Source organism: Schistocerca nitens, chromosome 1 (genome assembly GCF_023898315.1).
Source record: "Schistocerca nitens isolate TAMUIC-IGC-003100 chromosome 1, iqSchNite1.1, whole genome shotgun sequence".
NCBI classification, from domain to species: domain Eukaryota; kingdom Metazoa; phylum Arthropoda; class Insecta; order Orthoptera; family Acrididae; genus Schistocerca; species Schistocerca nitens.
In genome coordinates, this window is record NC_064614.1 from 1,242,978,754 (window position 1) to 1,242,994,510 (window position 15,757).

A 15,757-nucleotide genomic window follows, 5' to 3' on the forward strand; every position below is an offset into this window, starting at 1 on the left:
TCCATCAGACGAGCTGCACAGCAGGAGGGAATCGACTGTGAGACATTGCGACAAGTTGTCGTTGAAGACCTGCATCTATTCCCACACAAAATTCAAACCCGTCAGCCATTAAGCCCCACGGCCATGGAAGAGCGGTTGCGTTTCGCCAACACTACTGTCAACAGAATTGACGAACAAGACTTTGATGTGAATATGGTTTGGTTTAGCAACGAAGCCCACTTTCATTTCGGTAGGTTCGTCAGTAAGCTAAATTGGCGCATATGGGGGACTGAGAATGCACATTTCACGATTTCACCCTGAACGGGTGTCTGTGTGGTGTGCAATGTCCAGTCACGAATAATCGGTGCGATAATCCTTAATGACACGGTGGCTACCGAACGGCACATGAAGGTTTTGGAATATGATTTCATCCCCATTATCCAAAGTGTCGCAGATTTCGACAAGATGAGGTTCATGCAAGACGGAGCTCGAACTCATCGAAGCGGGAGTGTGTTCGATGCCCTGGAGGAGCACTGTGTGGACCGCATTCTGGCTCTGGGGTAGCAAGAGGCCACTGACATGGACCTCCATTGGCCGCCATATTCTTCGGATCTGAACACATGCGACTCCTTTTTGTAGGGCTATATTAAAGATAAGGTATACAGAAACAACCTCAAAACTATTGCTGAGATGAAAAGAGACATTCAGGAGGTCATCCACAGCATCGATGTTCCGACACTTCCGCAGGTCATGCAGAATTTCGCTATTCATCCTCGCTACATCATCTTCAATGATGGAAGGCATATCGTACATGGCATAACCTAAATCCGAATATCTGTACTGACGTTTACATGATGAATAAAGTGTGTGCATGCCGTAGTTTGTAATTAATTTGCTTTTTATTCATATAGTTCAATAATTGTCATCCTGTATATACGTACATAATCACTGCCTATGCCCCCCCCCCTCCCCCCCCCCCCCACACACACACGTTCTCTAGAAAGCGATGTCGCCGGTTCTTCGCAAGTGTGAAGTAAGGATTGTTAGCGGCTTATGTATGGCTATTGCGACTACTGAATTCTCTATCTCTAACAATACAAGTTTTCTCCGCGAAGAGAACATATGCAAGAACTGAGGATTGACGACACAGCGCTGCAGCACTGTTCCCTCAATACGACGTGCTGTTCAGCCATTATCATTAACAGTTACTACTTGCACTTTCTATAACTAGGGTGTAGCTGCTATTCCCAAGCAATGCCACGCGTGCTAACTGTCTCACGTGCATTGACTGAAAGTTTATCGATGCAAAATCTCGCTGCCCCTTTCGAACCTGAGGTCCCTTATCTTCTTTGGTTAATGTATTTTCGTACCATTTGCTCTGTTTCACTTAACTGCTGCAGCTCTTGGAAACTTTTTGCGCATGGGATATCGCGTGCGTGGGTACTTGGACAATTGCAGTGTGTCAGCTTGTCACGTCGCAGTCAGAGTGGGAAACTACGACGTGGGCAAACGAGGATGGGAGAATATCTATGCGAGACGAGGACTGTGGTTTGTCTACTAGACGACGATAACGCATTCATAAATATTCATCTTCAGTCCTTCTTTCAACGAGTCATTCAATCACATGCACTGCTTTTAACCATTATGCCTGCGTTTCTCTCAGTAAACGGGGTACCAGTATTAAAAATTACTTACCTCTGCTAATTAATGCATTAGTACAAAATTATCTCAAACAGCCGTGTACATTTCTACACGGAGGATACAGCACTAGGAGTTCTACCCAGTATCCTAACACAAACAAGACAAACTCACTGCTGCACCCCACGTAGTGTATGGACACCAAGAACAGTGCTATGCTGATCACTGGAAACGAAATACAGGGAAATTTATGACTGTGGGCACGTAATATGAACTTATCGGTTCTCATGAACGAAGCATGAATCCTGTGAAACAACAGTACACAGCCCCACAGAATTCCAGGAAAAAGTTTAGTCGAGATGACAGTTGTACTCTAAAGTCATTTGTCCGCATCTCGTGGTCGTGCGGTAGCGTTCTCGCTTCCCGCGCCCGGGTTCCCGGGTTCGATTCCCGCCGGGGTCAGGGATTTTCTCTGCCTCGTGATGACTGGGTGTTGTGTGATGTCCTTAGGTTAGTTAGGTTTAAGTAGTTCTAAGTTCTAGGGGACTGATGACCATAGATGTTGAGTCCCATAGTGCTCACAAGGGAACCTCCCCATCGCACCCCCCTCAGATTTAGTTATAAGTTGGCACAGTGGATAGGCCTTGAAAAACTAAACACAGATCAATCGAGAAAACAGGAAGAAGTTGTGTGGAACTATGAAAAAAATAAGCAAAATAACAAACTGAGTAGTTCATGTGCAAGATAGGCAACATCAAGAATAACGCGAGGTTAGGAGCGCCGTGGTCCCGTGGTTGGCGTGAGCAGCTGCGAAACGAGAGGTCCTTGGTTCAAGTCTTCCCTCGAGGGGAAAATTTTACTTTATTTATTTTCGCAAAGTTATGATCTGTCCGTTCGTTCACTGACGTCTCTGTTCACTGCAATTAGTTTAGTGCCTGTGCTTTGCCACCGCACCGCAAAAGCGTGCGACCGTGCGATTACTAGACGAAAGGACGTGCCTCTCCAATGGGAATCGAAAACATTTGATCGCAAGGTCATATGTCAACCGATTCCTCCACAGGAAAGCACGTCTGATACATTCTATACGACACTGGTGACGGCATGTGCGTCACATGACAGGAATACGTTGTCGTCCCACCTAACTTGTACACTTGGCGAATGGGTAAAAAGATTCTTCTACCTTGCCCGATTTAGGTTTTCTTGTGGATGTGATAATCATTCCAAAAATGTGATGAACACATAAGAATTTGTCACATAATCTGAAAACGAAGAATTAAACTTTTCACTCGAGGGAAGACTTGAACCAAGGACCTCTAGTTCCACAGCTGCTCACGCTAACCACGGGACCACGGCGCTCCTTGACTCACAATGTCCATGATGTTACCTATCTTGCACATGGACTACTCAGTTTGTATATTTTGCTTATTTTTTCATAGTTCCACACAACTTCTTCCTGTTTTATCGATTGATCTGTGTTCAGTTTTTCAAGGCCTATCCACTGTGCCAACTTATAACTAAATCTGAGGGGGGGTGCGATGGGGAGGTTCCCTTGTCAGAGCCATTTTTTCTAAAGTCATCGACCGAAGGCTTTAGTAAGGAGACTGGAGTTGCCGGTCCGTATACTGGCACTGGCGTTTTTTTCCTGCAGAGGACCAAGGACCAAGCCCTTGCATGAATTCGGAACTGTGTGCCACACCAAAAACTATCATCGGCACCTGAGCGCATGAGCACAACAGAGTCGCGGCCGGCTGGTTTGGAAGTGGGACCGGAAGGCTAACCGGGAACTCTGCACATCTTGGACGCAGCTGAGAGGAACGAGGAAGTGTCACCTCCGAAATCTCACTGGCTTGGTTATTTCCAAGGATTTTTACTCAGAAGAGTACCATTGTTTGAGTGCAGGCATATCCTCGGACTGATGATCTCAGAAGTTATGTCCCATAGTGCTCAGAGCCAGGCATGTCCTCGCACTGGACGACAAAAGACTAAAATATGGTTGGTTAGCGTTTGGAAGAATCTGTAGAGAGGGAGAATATTCCGGGGTTTCGAGAATATGATTCGCCTTCTGCAGTTAGGAGGGAGGGGAGCCGATTCTTGCTGGGAAGCCAGCAGTGGAGATTGCCTGTGTGTGACGCTCGCTCAGTATCAGCTTTGTTGGTAGAGGCGGACTTGCTGTCTTTGCTCTTAGGAGAGTTTATAGTGGCACAGTACTGTTGCGAACTTATACGATTCTGGACTTCACCTCCGGATTGGAAGTCGTCGTTGAGTACGCAGTTTTCAGTGATTGAGAGCACTTCTTCTGCCTGTACTTAAGTTGAGACGTTATTTGAACTCCGTCCTTGTGGCTGGGAGTTCGCGTTTCTCGTCTGTAAAGCACAGAGAAGACAGTATTAGAGTATATTAGTCAGAGGACCGCCTTCTGCCGTCCTAGTGTTTGAAAGATTTTTATTTTGTGGCTGCAGTTATTCGATCGTCGCAGACGTGTACAGGAACCATCACTCCGACGAACTGGACGCAGTACATATGGTGATATTGCTAAATACTTCGGCTTATTAGGGCTATAAAGCTAAACAGCTGTGATCACGGTAGTTTATTACCACTGAGGTTCCACACCACCGTACACCATCTTTGAAAGTAGTGTCTCCTAGTGTTTGGTACATGGATGATGTCAGTCATTTCACGTTATTTATGTTAGATCGCGTAGGCATAATAAGGGGCAGAGTTGGGCAATTGATCAGAAATTTTTAGTCAGGAAATACAGAAAACTGTTATATAAAGGGTTGTTTTTTAATGTACAGTAAATGTATAATGAGAAACAACGTTTATCATTTAGAAGTATTAGTTGCCTTAATCATTCATTTATGTTGAAGTTGTAATTTATATGTTAAAGACCATTAAGAGATCCTAGGATCTGCTTCAAGGGTAGTCAGACAGGGCCAAATCATCATTTTTGCGTTCAATATTTTCCGTTGCGCACATGCATTTTACATCCGCCTGGAGTAGCATCTTCGAAATTATTGAAATTACTGATCGACTTACATTAAATAAGCTTCGCAAGACATTGCGTGAAAGCAATTTTTTGAAGGATGTCAATTAATAATTGCGACTGGCACACGAGAGTCACAAGCACAATCTGCAATGTAGCGTAGTGGTTATCATTTAAGCCTGACCTGTGGATGATCAAAGGTTCATATCACATGAAATCTAGCGAGTTTTTCTATTTTTCAAAATATTATCAAAAGACTTGCAATATCATTTTTATTCAATTAATTGGTTTAAATGTAATTTCTTTTGTTTCCAATATTTTGCCACGTCATTTTCACCATCGTACTCAATTTTTATTTGTTCTTATTTTTCTTACTATCATTCTTTTTTTCGTTTGGAATCTGCTTGTGTCGCCTATGGTCAGGAAGTGCCAATCAGGAGTGTTCAACAGCTGGTATTACGGCATCCCCTGTAGCCAGGGTGAGGATAGTTTCAGGTAACCAACGATAGCGAGAAATTGCAGCTTGCTTTTACCGCTAAAACTGAAATTTTGTTCCGAAAGATGCCTATGTAGACAAACATATCATGAAATTTTTCTGTCTTGAATTTCCTCTTAGAGGTTAGACTTAAAATCTGTGGAAAAAACGACCATGATTTAAATTCTGCAGTAGACTGTTGATCACCGTTTTCTCGGATACATTTGTACCTCACGAGGTTGTAGTTAGGTTAGAAAGAAAATGGTTCAAATGGCTCTGAGCACTATGGGACTTAACATCTGAGGTCATCAGTCCCCTAGAACTTAGAACTACTTAAACCTAACTAACCTAAGGACACCACACACATCCATGCCCGAGGCAGGATTCGAACCTGCGACCGTAGCGGTCGCGCGGTTCCAGACTGAAGCGCCTAGAACCGATCGGCCACAACGTCCGGCAGTTAGGTTAGAACATGAGTTTAAACTCAGCGCTACAAAACCTGTCGTCTGCCGCAGTTCAGTCATTGGTCTCTTAAAATCGGCTGTCGACAGAACATGACCCACTTCTGTCATACCTCGTGGTGCCCGCTTCCAGCATTGCTACAGGGTGTTTCAAAAATGACCGGTATATTTGAAACGGCAATAAAAACTAAACGAGCAGCGATAGAAATACACCGTTTGTTGCAATATGCTTGGGACAACAGTAAATTTTCAGGCAGACAAACTTTCGAAATTACAGTAGTTACAATTTTCAACAACAGATGGCGCTGCGGTCTGGGAAACTCTATAGTACGATATTTTCCACATATCCACCATGCGTAGCAATAATATGGCGTAGTCTCTGAATGAAATTACCCGAAACCTTTGACAACGTGTCTGGCGGAATGGCTTCACATGCAGATGAGATGTACTGCTTCAGCTGTTCAATTGTTTCTGGATTCTGGCGGTACACCTGGTCTTTCAAGTGTCCCCACAGAAAGAAGTCACAGGGGTTCATGTCTGGCGAATAGGGAGGCCAATCCACGCCGCCTCCTGTATGTTTCGGATAGCCCAAAGCAATCACACGATCATCGAAATATTCATTCAGGAAATTAAAGACGTCGGCCGTGCGATGTGGCCGGGCACCATCTTGCATAAACCACGAGGTGTTCGCAGTGTCGTCTAAGGCAGTTTGTACCGCCACAAATTCACGAAGAATGTCCAGATAGCGTGATGCAGTAATCGTTTCGGATCTGAAAAATGGGCCAATGATTCCTTTGGAAGACATGGCGGCCCAGACCAGTACTTTTTGAGGATGCAGGGACGATGGGACTGCAACATGGGGCTTTTCGGTTCCCCATATGCGCCAGTTCTGTTTATTGACGAAGCCGTCCAGGTAAAAATAAGCTTCGTCAGTAAACCAAATGCTGCCCACATGCATATCGCCGTCATCAATCCTGTGCACTATATCGTTAGCGAATGTCTCTCGTGCAGCAATGGTAGCGGCGCTGAGGGGTTGCCGCGTTTGACTTTTGTATGGATAGAGGTGTAAACTCTGGCGCATGAGACGATACGTGGACGTTGGCGTCATTTGGACCGCAGCTGCAACACGGCGAACGGAAACCCGAGACCGCTGTTAGATCACCTGCTGCACTAGCTGCGCGTTGCCCTCTGTGGTTGCCGTACGCGGTCGCCCTACCTTTCCAGCACGTTCATCCGTCACGTTCCCAGTCCGTTGAAATTTTTCAAACAGATCCTTTATTGTATCGCTTTTCGGTCCTTTCGTTACATTAAACCTCCGTTGAAAACTTCGTCTTGTTGCAACAACACTGTGTTCTAGGCGGTGGAATTCCAACACCAGAAAAATCCTCTGTTCTGAGGAATAAACCATGTTGTCTACAGCACACTTGCACGTTGTGAACAGCACACGCTTACAGCAGAAAGACGGCGTACAGAATGGCGCACCCACAGACTGCGTTGTCTTCTATATCTTTCACATCACTTGCAGCGCCATCTGTTGTTGAAAATTGTAACTACTGTAATTTCGAAAGTTTGTCCGCCTGAAAATGTACTGTTGTCCCAAGTATATTGCAACAAACGGTGTATTTCTATCGCTGCTCGTTTAGTTTTTATTGCCGTTTCAAATATACCGGTCATTTTTGAAACACCCTGTATATGTTACACATTAACGGCACCTGCGTAGTGACCCGCCGTGTTTGTGTTTCGGCTATAAGTGAGAGGTAGCCGATAGCGGATGTGGCAACTCTGTAGTGGCAAGTGACAAATGTCAACTATCAAATAATTTTAATTGGGCTATGTCTTTTCGGTACCAGCGTTTGCTACCGCAGATTGATGCATTTGGCCGTCACCATCGTCGCCGCGAGGAATTAGCCGAGCGGTCTAAGGCGCTGCAGACACGGACTGTGCAGCTGGTCCCGGCGGGGGTTCGAGTCCTCCCTCGGGCATTGGTGTGTGTTTCTCCTTAGGTTAATTTAGGTTAAGTAGTGTGTAAGCTTAGGGACTGATGACCTTAGCTGTTAAGTCCCGTAAGACTTCACACACATTTGAACATTTTTATCTCCATCGTCCGTGAAAGAATGTGTCGTCATGACGAAACCAGCCTCTACACACATGATGATAAGAAACAATAGGCAGTTTCTGTTGCAAAATAGTTTTTTATTTATTTAACAAGCGTAACATCAGGTGTACCCCAGGGCAGCGTAGTAGGTCCGCAACTTTTTACGATTTACATAAACGATCAGGTTGACGGTATTGACAACGGCATTGGACTGTTTGCTGATGACGCTGTAGTCTACACTTCACTCGAAAGTTGTGCACAAATCAGTGAGAATTTGCAGAAAATTAATGCGTAGTGTACTGACTGGCAGTTGTCTCCCAATATTGGTAAGCGCAACCTACTGCGTATAACAAAGCGAAAATCCCCATTAATGTACGAGTACAAAATAAATGCCCAGTCTTTGGAAGTGGTAACATCCGTCAAGTATCTGGGTGTGACTATTCGAAATGATATCAAATGGAACGATCAGATTACACAAGTAACGGGTAAGGCGAACTCTAGGTTGGGGTTTATTGGTAGAATCCTGAAGCGATGTGAACCGCCTGGCTAAATGCGCAGGACCGAACAGGTAGTTGGAATTGTGGAAAGGGGCCAAAAATGAGCGGCTGTCACATACACTCGAACACATACATCTTTATTTAGTTGCCCAAACATTACAACGCAAATTTCCGAGCTTAACTATCGACTGAATATGTCACACAATCTTATGGCTTAAGGGCACAACCTCTTTAATTTTTAAAATGGCTGAAGGCCCATGATTAAAAAAAAAACTGCAACAAAGTTTTGCTAGGCAGAAAGGCCAAGGCTTTATCCTTGAATATTTTTTTTTTTAAATGAGGCTGGTGGCCTAAACAATCTAACATTTAACAAGTAAGAAAAAATGGTTCAAATGGCTCTATGGGACTTAACATCTGAGGTCATCAGTCCCCTAGAACTTAGAACTACTTAAACCTAACTGACCTAAGGAGATCACACACAGCCATGCCCGAGGCAGGACTCGAACCTGCGACCGTAGTGGTCGCACGGTTCCAGACTGAAGCGCCTAGAACCGCTCGGCCACAGAGTCCGGCAAGAAGTAAGAAATTTAAATTTTAAGACGGCTGAAACCTCATGACTGAAAAACACAACTACAATGAATTTTCAAAAGGCAGAAGGCCCAAAGCTATATAAAAAAAAGTAATAATAATTTTAAATGAGGCTGAAAGCCCACACAGTGCAAGACTTGACAAGTAAGGAACTTTCAATTTTAAAACAGCTGAAGGCCCATTATTTAAAACCCAACTAAAAGCATACAAACTCAAACCATCGGCTATGAGCCATTAAAATACACAATCAAAAACCAATAAGAAAAGGCAGTACAGCCAGCGGCGCTCAGAAGTTTCCGGGGGTCGGTATGAACTTGAAATATTAACGTTCGCTTAGGGGAGACAGGTAGTCGGACCAACTATATCTGATCCGGCGGCAATCCAACCCAGAGACAGTCAACGGACCCAACGACAAGACGACTTGCTTTCCATCCGACCAGTACACAAGGAACTCCAAAGCCAAAACGTAAAAGGCTAAGTCGTCCACAACCAAGTGTGCATAAGCTGTCAATACTACACAAACATGTTGGACAGCGACAACACAGTGAGGAAAGGACACTGCCTGAACTTTACGTCAGAGGCCAGGGCAGGTAACGGGAACGCAAACGGCCGCAAGGCAGAAAATTCCGGTAGTGCACTTGGACTTCAAATAACCAAAATACAGCTAAACTCCAAAGGATGGTGGCAAAACTTTCGCCAACTCGAACACTCGCTGCCGCTCACGGGAATATCCCCAACAGCAAACCATGAAATCCAGTGGCACAATGTGAAGAGACTGGCTTCGGCAATTATATCACCACTCAACTTTGATGTCCTGGGTCGGTAAGCCACGAACCTCGTAGCAGTCGGAACAGCTCCCACACACTCGGACACTGCATACAGACTGTAAGCAGGCCCGGGACACTGTGCCGCGCAGAGATTTCCGGGCTGATTCACACCAACCGACCAACTCCTCAGAGCCAGTACGCCGACAACATTTAAAATAACTTGTCAGTCAAAATCACACAAACTACACACAGTTTCACGAACACTTGTACGAAGTGACTGTATAATAACACGGACGAATCACGAATCGGCACACACAGCCAACCCATAAGCGATCGCCGGCAAAATACACGTCGTCCGGCAAGACGACCGACCGACGACCAACTAAAGTCGTCCCCACTCCAATCATGTGTGTCAGAAACCGTCGGGCGAGTCATGGCGGTCCGGACCTCACAGCTGCCGCGCCCCGACTGAACTTGTGCAACGTCCAACTCAAACACTGCCAGGTCCGAGCTAACTCACGACACACGACGACCGGGAAGTAATAGCGGTCAAGCAAAGATAACACGGCAGGGCCTATATCGATAAGCGCTGCTACTGCCGCTCACGGGCAGACAAGGCAGCAACTCAGTGACACCACTAATTGAAAATTAACATAACGAGGTGAAAGTACATAGAAACAGGATGCCAAGTAAGAGATGGTACGAACATTTGCCACGCACGGCTCACGATGCAGTCCTTCAACAAAGGAAATTGCTTACAATACTTTAGTTCGTCCAGCCCTAGAGAACTGTTCGTCTGTATCGGACTCTTACCAGTTGGATCTGATTCAAGAGATTGAGAAGGTCCAAAGAAGAGCGGCAAGGTTCGTGACTGGTACATTTAGCGTTAAAATTTTCGTAGAAAGTTTGAAGTGGAACACACTTGCAGATAGACGACGCGCTAAAAGGAAGGGACTGCTCACTAAATTCCAGAATCCGATCTTCCCCGATATTGTAGAGAATATATTATTAACACCGACTTTCATATCGCGTAATGACCAACATTCAAAGATAAGGGAAATTGGAGCTCATACTGAGGCGTTCAGACATCATAGGATGGACGTGTCATAATATGTTCATTTTATTGGCAATGTTATAATCTCTTCGATATTAAAACTGTGTTCTGTGGGGATAATACCAATTGGCACGTTAGATCGTCAAAATGCTGGTTGGAGGGCAATGAACACATTGCTACAGACGTTCTCAACTGGGGAGAGATCCAGCGTCCTTACTGGCGAGGCAATGTCTTATAATGTTTGACAAACAGAAAGACAAACAGTACAAACTCTCTGCATGGGCGGGCGTACATTATCTTCTGAAATGTTAGCCCAGGATGACTTGTCATGAAGGGCAACAAAACCGGGTGTCGAATATCGTCGATGTAGCGCTGTTTGCAACAGAGCCGCGGATGACAACCACACGGGCCCTACTGTGAAATGGAATTGCGCTCCAGACCACTACTCCTTGTTGTCGGGTCGACAGGTGGGTGACAATCAGGTTCATATCCTACAACTGGAAATACAGAAGCGTCCGATCTTACCCGTCGGCTTTGACCCATGACGTCACAAATACCGTGGAAACGACCATAAACAACAATTCCAATATGGCGGATATAAAAACATCGAATACGTATTGTAAACACTGAAATACACAAGTTTCACAAAAAGCCTAATGACTGTAACGGGACAAGCGTGGGAAATTGGGGGTTTTTGGGTGGGGAGAAACTAAATATGTCGTTATGCGGTGGGGGGAGTCTGCAGTGCCCCCCCATCCCCCCACAGGCTTCATTAGTGTCAAATCAATATTTTCGAATCATAGGCGGCCGCTGCCGCGGCCGCATTCCAAAAAAAAAACTCCCAACCTAACCTCAAGTGGGCTACGCTACAGATCAATATGTTCATCAAATTGCTTCATATTACGTATACATGTTCTTTAAACAAGAGTACATCAAACCATGTATTAGGTTTTCCGCGCCGTAATGACGTCACACACCACAACACGCTTACGTCACGGGTCAAAGCCGACGAGTAAGATCGGACCTTTCTGTTGACCCCTACAACTATCCAGGGCGTCTCCAGACACGTCTTCGGCCTGAAAACTTATTGACTGAAGTATTATTGTCATCAGCAAGGAGTCCCGCTTCGAACTGAGCCCCGATAACCAGAGAAGACCTGTGGTAGAGACGCCACAGAGAGTTGTGGAATAACAATACGACTTTCGTCCGCCATACTGCCCGACAAACAGGAGTGATGGTCTGGCCTACCATTTTTTTTTTTGTACTACCCCTTAGGTGGACATCTGCGACACCCCTACGTCACAGCGGTACTTTGATGATATTCTGCGTCCTGTTTTTGTGTCCTTCATGACAAGTCATCCTGGGCTAACATTTCAGCAAGATAATGTCCCCCGGCCACAGCGAGAGTTTCTACTGCCTGTCTTCGTGCTAACTAAACCCTACCTTGCCCATTCTGTGCCGCCGGACGTCTCCCTATTTAAGAACATTTGGAACATTATGAGCTGGGTCCAGCAACCAGGTCGAGATTTTGACGATCTAATGATTCAATTGGATATAATTTGGCACAATACCCCTCGTCAGGACAACCAACAAGTCTATTAATCAATACCAATCTAAATAACTAACTGCACAATAGGGCCAGAGGTGAACAAAAGCATTATTCACTGGTTCAATTTATGAATTTCTTTCTCTTGAATAGACCATCCAATTTTTATGATACTGTGATCGTTTGTTCGTCTGTACACGTACATCACATGTACAGATTTTCGTCCCATTTGGATAGTTACTTCGTGTCGTGTCGTTTTTTAAGAAAAGTGTATTTGCGGCACAACCAGTCTCCAAAACGCACGTCAGCCATGACGCAGGGATGCTTTTCGTGGCAGAACGAAATTCATTTCCTGCAACCTTCATGCCACAGACGTCAGTCCTGTCGATAATGTGTGGACCAAACGAACCCGGTAATGTGAGAACACCATCATGATCCCGCTACGAAAAGTTAAGCTGACTTTGGGAAACCACTCTAGGCGCCTAGAAAAAGTTATACGTTCTAGAGATTTCCCTCTCTGTCTCTGTCTGTCTCTCTCTCTCGTATCTCACATGTAGTAATCAATCCCTCACATGGGTTCTAAATAGCTTACAGACTCTTTCTGTAACGCACTGAGCTATGAAGCCATTACACTGCCTCTTCACCATCCGGGTACTTCTGGTCACTGTGTAACATATCAGTCCCGGTCTCACATGAGCCAACTTGCAGTATATTGTCGAAGAAAGCTTTGTCAAACCTGGATACGATTGGCAGTTATGTAGTGGTGTGGCCACATTAATAACCAATCGATGGGTTTGTCTAACAGAAATTGTAGGTATCTGGACGTCCATTTCAAGAAAATTATTTAAAATATAAATATTTGGTTGTGCTCGTAGTTGTTTGGATGAAGCACCGCCTGCATGATAGTTTCTGTCAGCAGCGAAAAGCTTCGCCAAGACAGTTGTTTGGGCAGTTGTATATTGCACTTGGGAGGATTTGAATGAAGTGTAGCAGCATCAAAAATACATCGATTAGTTTATTTTATTTTTGACCTTCACTAAAAATTTGATAATGTCAGTGGATGGGGTGGAAAGTGGGGGTGGGGAGAGGTGGGGAGGGGAGGGCAGGGGAGGGAGGGGGGAATTGGTCCGAAACTCCTATGGGTTTCCATGCATAAGAAACTGGCCATGAAATTAAATTTGATCTGACATTGATACATATTTTTCTTATGTCTCTTCTTGTCTCTCGTTGGTGGTGTCTGCTCCCTGTACTGGCTATCATTGTTACAGCTTTATATGTCAAAGTGTTTTTGCCCCACGTAATGTAGTCTGTAATTCCTGTTTTATTTATTTATTTTATTTATTTATTTATTTTTATTTATTTATTTAGTCCTTCAAATCCTATATGTATAGAATATTTACAAGGATATTGGACATGGTTAGGTATTTGCAAGATAAAAAATAGTTTGTATTGCAATCCTAAGGACTAGATATTGAAGTAATTTAGCAAAGATTCATACACACAACAAACCTTACAGGCAACATACAAAGTAGAATATTAATAATGCATCTTTATTTTTGTTGTTTGGCTTTTATATATTCTGTCAGACTGAAAAAGCAATGATCAATTAAATATGCCTTTACTTCAGCCTTAAAACTACAGAGTTTACCTATTGATTTAATATGGTTAGGTAGAGTATTGAAAAACTTTATCCCAGTATGTAGTGTGCCTTTTTGGCACAATGATGTTCTCACCTGTTTCATATGAAGGTCAGATTTTTGCCTTGTATTGTGTGCATGTATATCTTCATTTTTTAATAAGATATCTGGGTGTCTATCGATATATTGTTTGATGAAAACTGATGTTTCGTAGATAAAAATGCAAGGAAGAGGAAGAACTGACAGTTTTTTTAATATGGGTCTGCATGATTTCGTATTGTTTACCCCTTCAATAATTCTTAGTATTCTCTTTTGCATCCTGAAAAGTTTACTATTTGTTGTTGTATTTCCCCAGAAGATTATGCCATATTTAATTACAGAATGCACATAAGAGTAGTATACATTTAACAGGCTGGCTCTTAATTCACACTAAGAACTTGTGATGAGACGACTAGTATAGATATCCACATATATGTTCTAATATTTCGAGGACGACACATCATTTAGACGTGTCAGATGTTTACTGACTTCTTTCGCATTCGGGATTCAAAACAGTTCAAGAACCGAAATTGTTTTAGTGAAATAAGTGAATAATAAAAACTTGCGGTCCAATGCCGGCAACTATCTCATTAAAAAGGTTTATTATGAAGGAGATTTCCAACCAAGGGCAATTCCATCATTACCACTTTCTACTCTTTAGCGAGTCATCATCTTATGATTAGCCCAAAAACAATGAAAAAAACAATAGTGAAATACTAGGAAATGAAACTACAAAATCAGACTTACTTCTACACACAACTGGAATCACCTGAACAAATTACACAGTAACTCGACATAGTGTAAACTGAACTGGCCATTATAATTGTAGGAACAGAAGGCTGCAGTTCCCTAGGAAATAGATTAGAGTTGCAAACTCCTAAATCTAAAAAATAAGACTAAAATATATGCAAAACAAACGTAATTCTGAGATATCCACTTCTTTAAGTGAAAACTAAAACTAGTAAAAACGAGAGTCACTACCGTTTTGGTAAACTACACTAGCTACACCAGAAGCAGACGCTCCCCTGCAGACGTGATCCGTGAGGGTCAAATTAGACACTGGCGGTTGGCAGTGCATGGTAAACGTATCATATGAAAGAAGTGTTGACTCAAGGCACTATCAGACAAGTGAAAGCCAGCAAAAAAACGAATTCCAAAGGAAAATGGCCAAGAAAGAGGGAGAGGAGGTGGCGTAGTGGATTAGAGAACACTTAGAGAAACGCTTTGTTTCATTTAACAACTGCTGCGAGTGTATTTTTAGATTAGTATGAACTGCAAGCGCTTCAGTTGTACCCAGACAACATCCTTGGGGAACATAATAACAGATATCAAGATGTTGATCTTTGCATCCTACATTACGTCGAATAAAAAGCGATTTTATTACTATCTGCTGAAAATATCTAATCAGAATTGTATCCTTTTTATTTTTTGAAAGTATCAATGATAAAACTCTTTCAAATTAATTATTCAACACACTTGCATCTGACTGCGTCTGAGAACTTGTTTCTTGCACTCCTCCATTTTGCCACTAATGAAACATGTATTTGACTCAGCAATCAAGTTTAAGAGAATAATGGCGTTTGTGCAATGGCATAAGATGGCACTGAAAAATTAACTCTTGGCTGTGATGTTTACTTAATGAAATTGTATCTTGACCTGAATAATGCTAGTTGTGCAATGGCATAAAATTAGTTATTTGAAATAACTTTGCTCTGATAAATTTAGTTATACCAAAACCGATTTCAAACCATGAACTGCACATATATATTGCATAGAGGCCTCATTTCTTTTTACGTTCTTTCATTGGTGGGTAACTTTACTTTACTACTCATTTTCATATTCAATACAAGCAAAGGATGTGGATTGTGATTCAGACTGTTAGATTTAGACAGAATGCTGATTGATCTCTCTCTCTCTCGTTATATATATATATATATATATATATATATATATATATATATATATATATATATATATATATATATATATATATAAAAT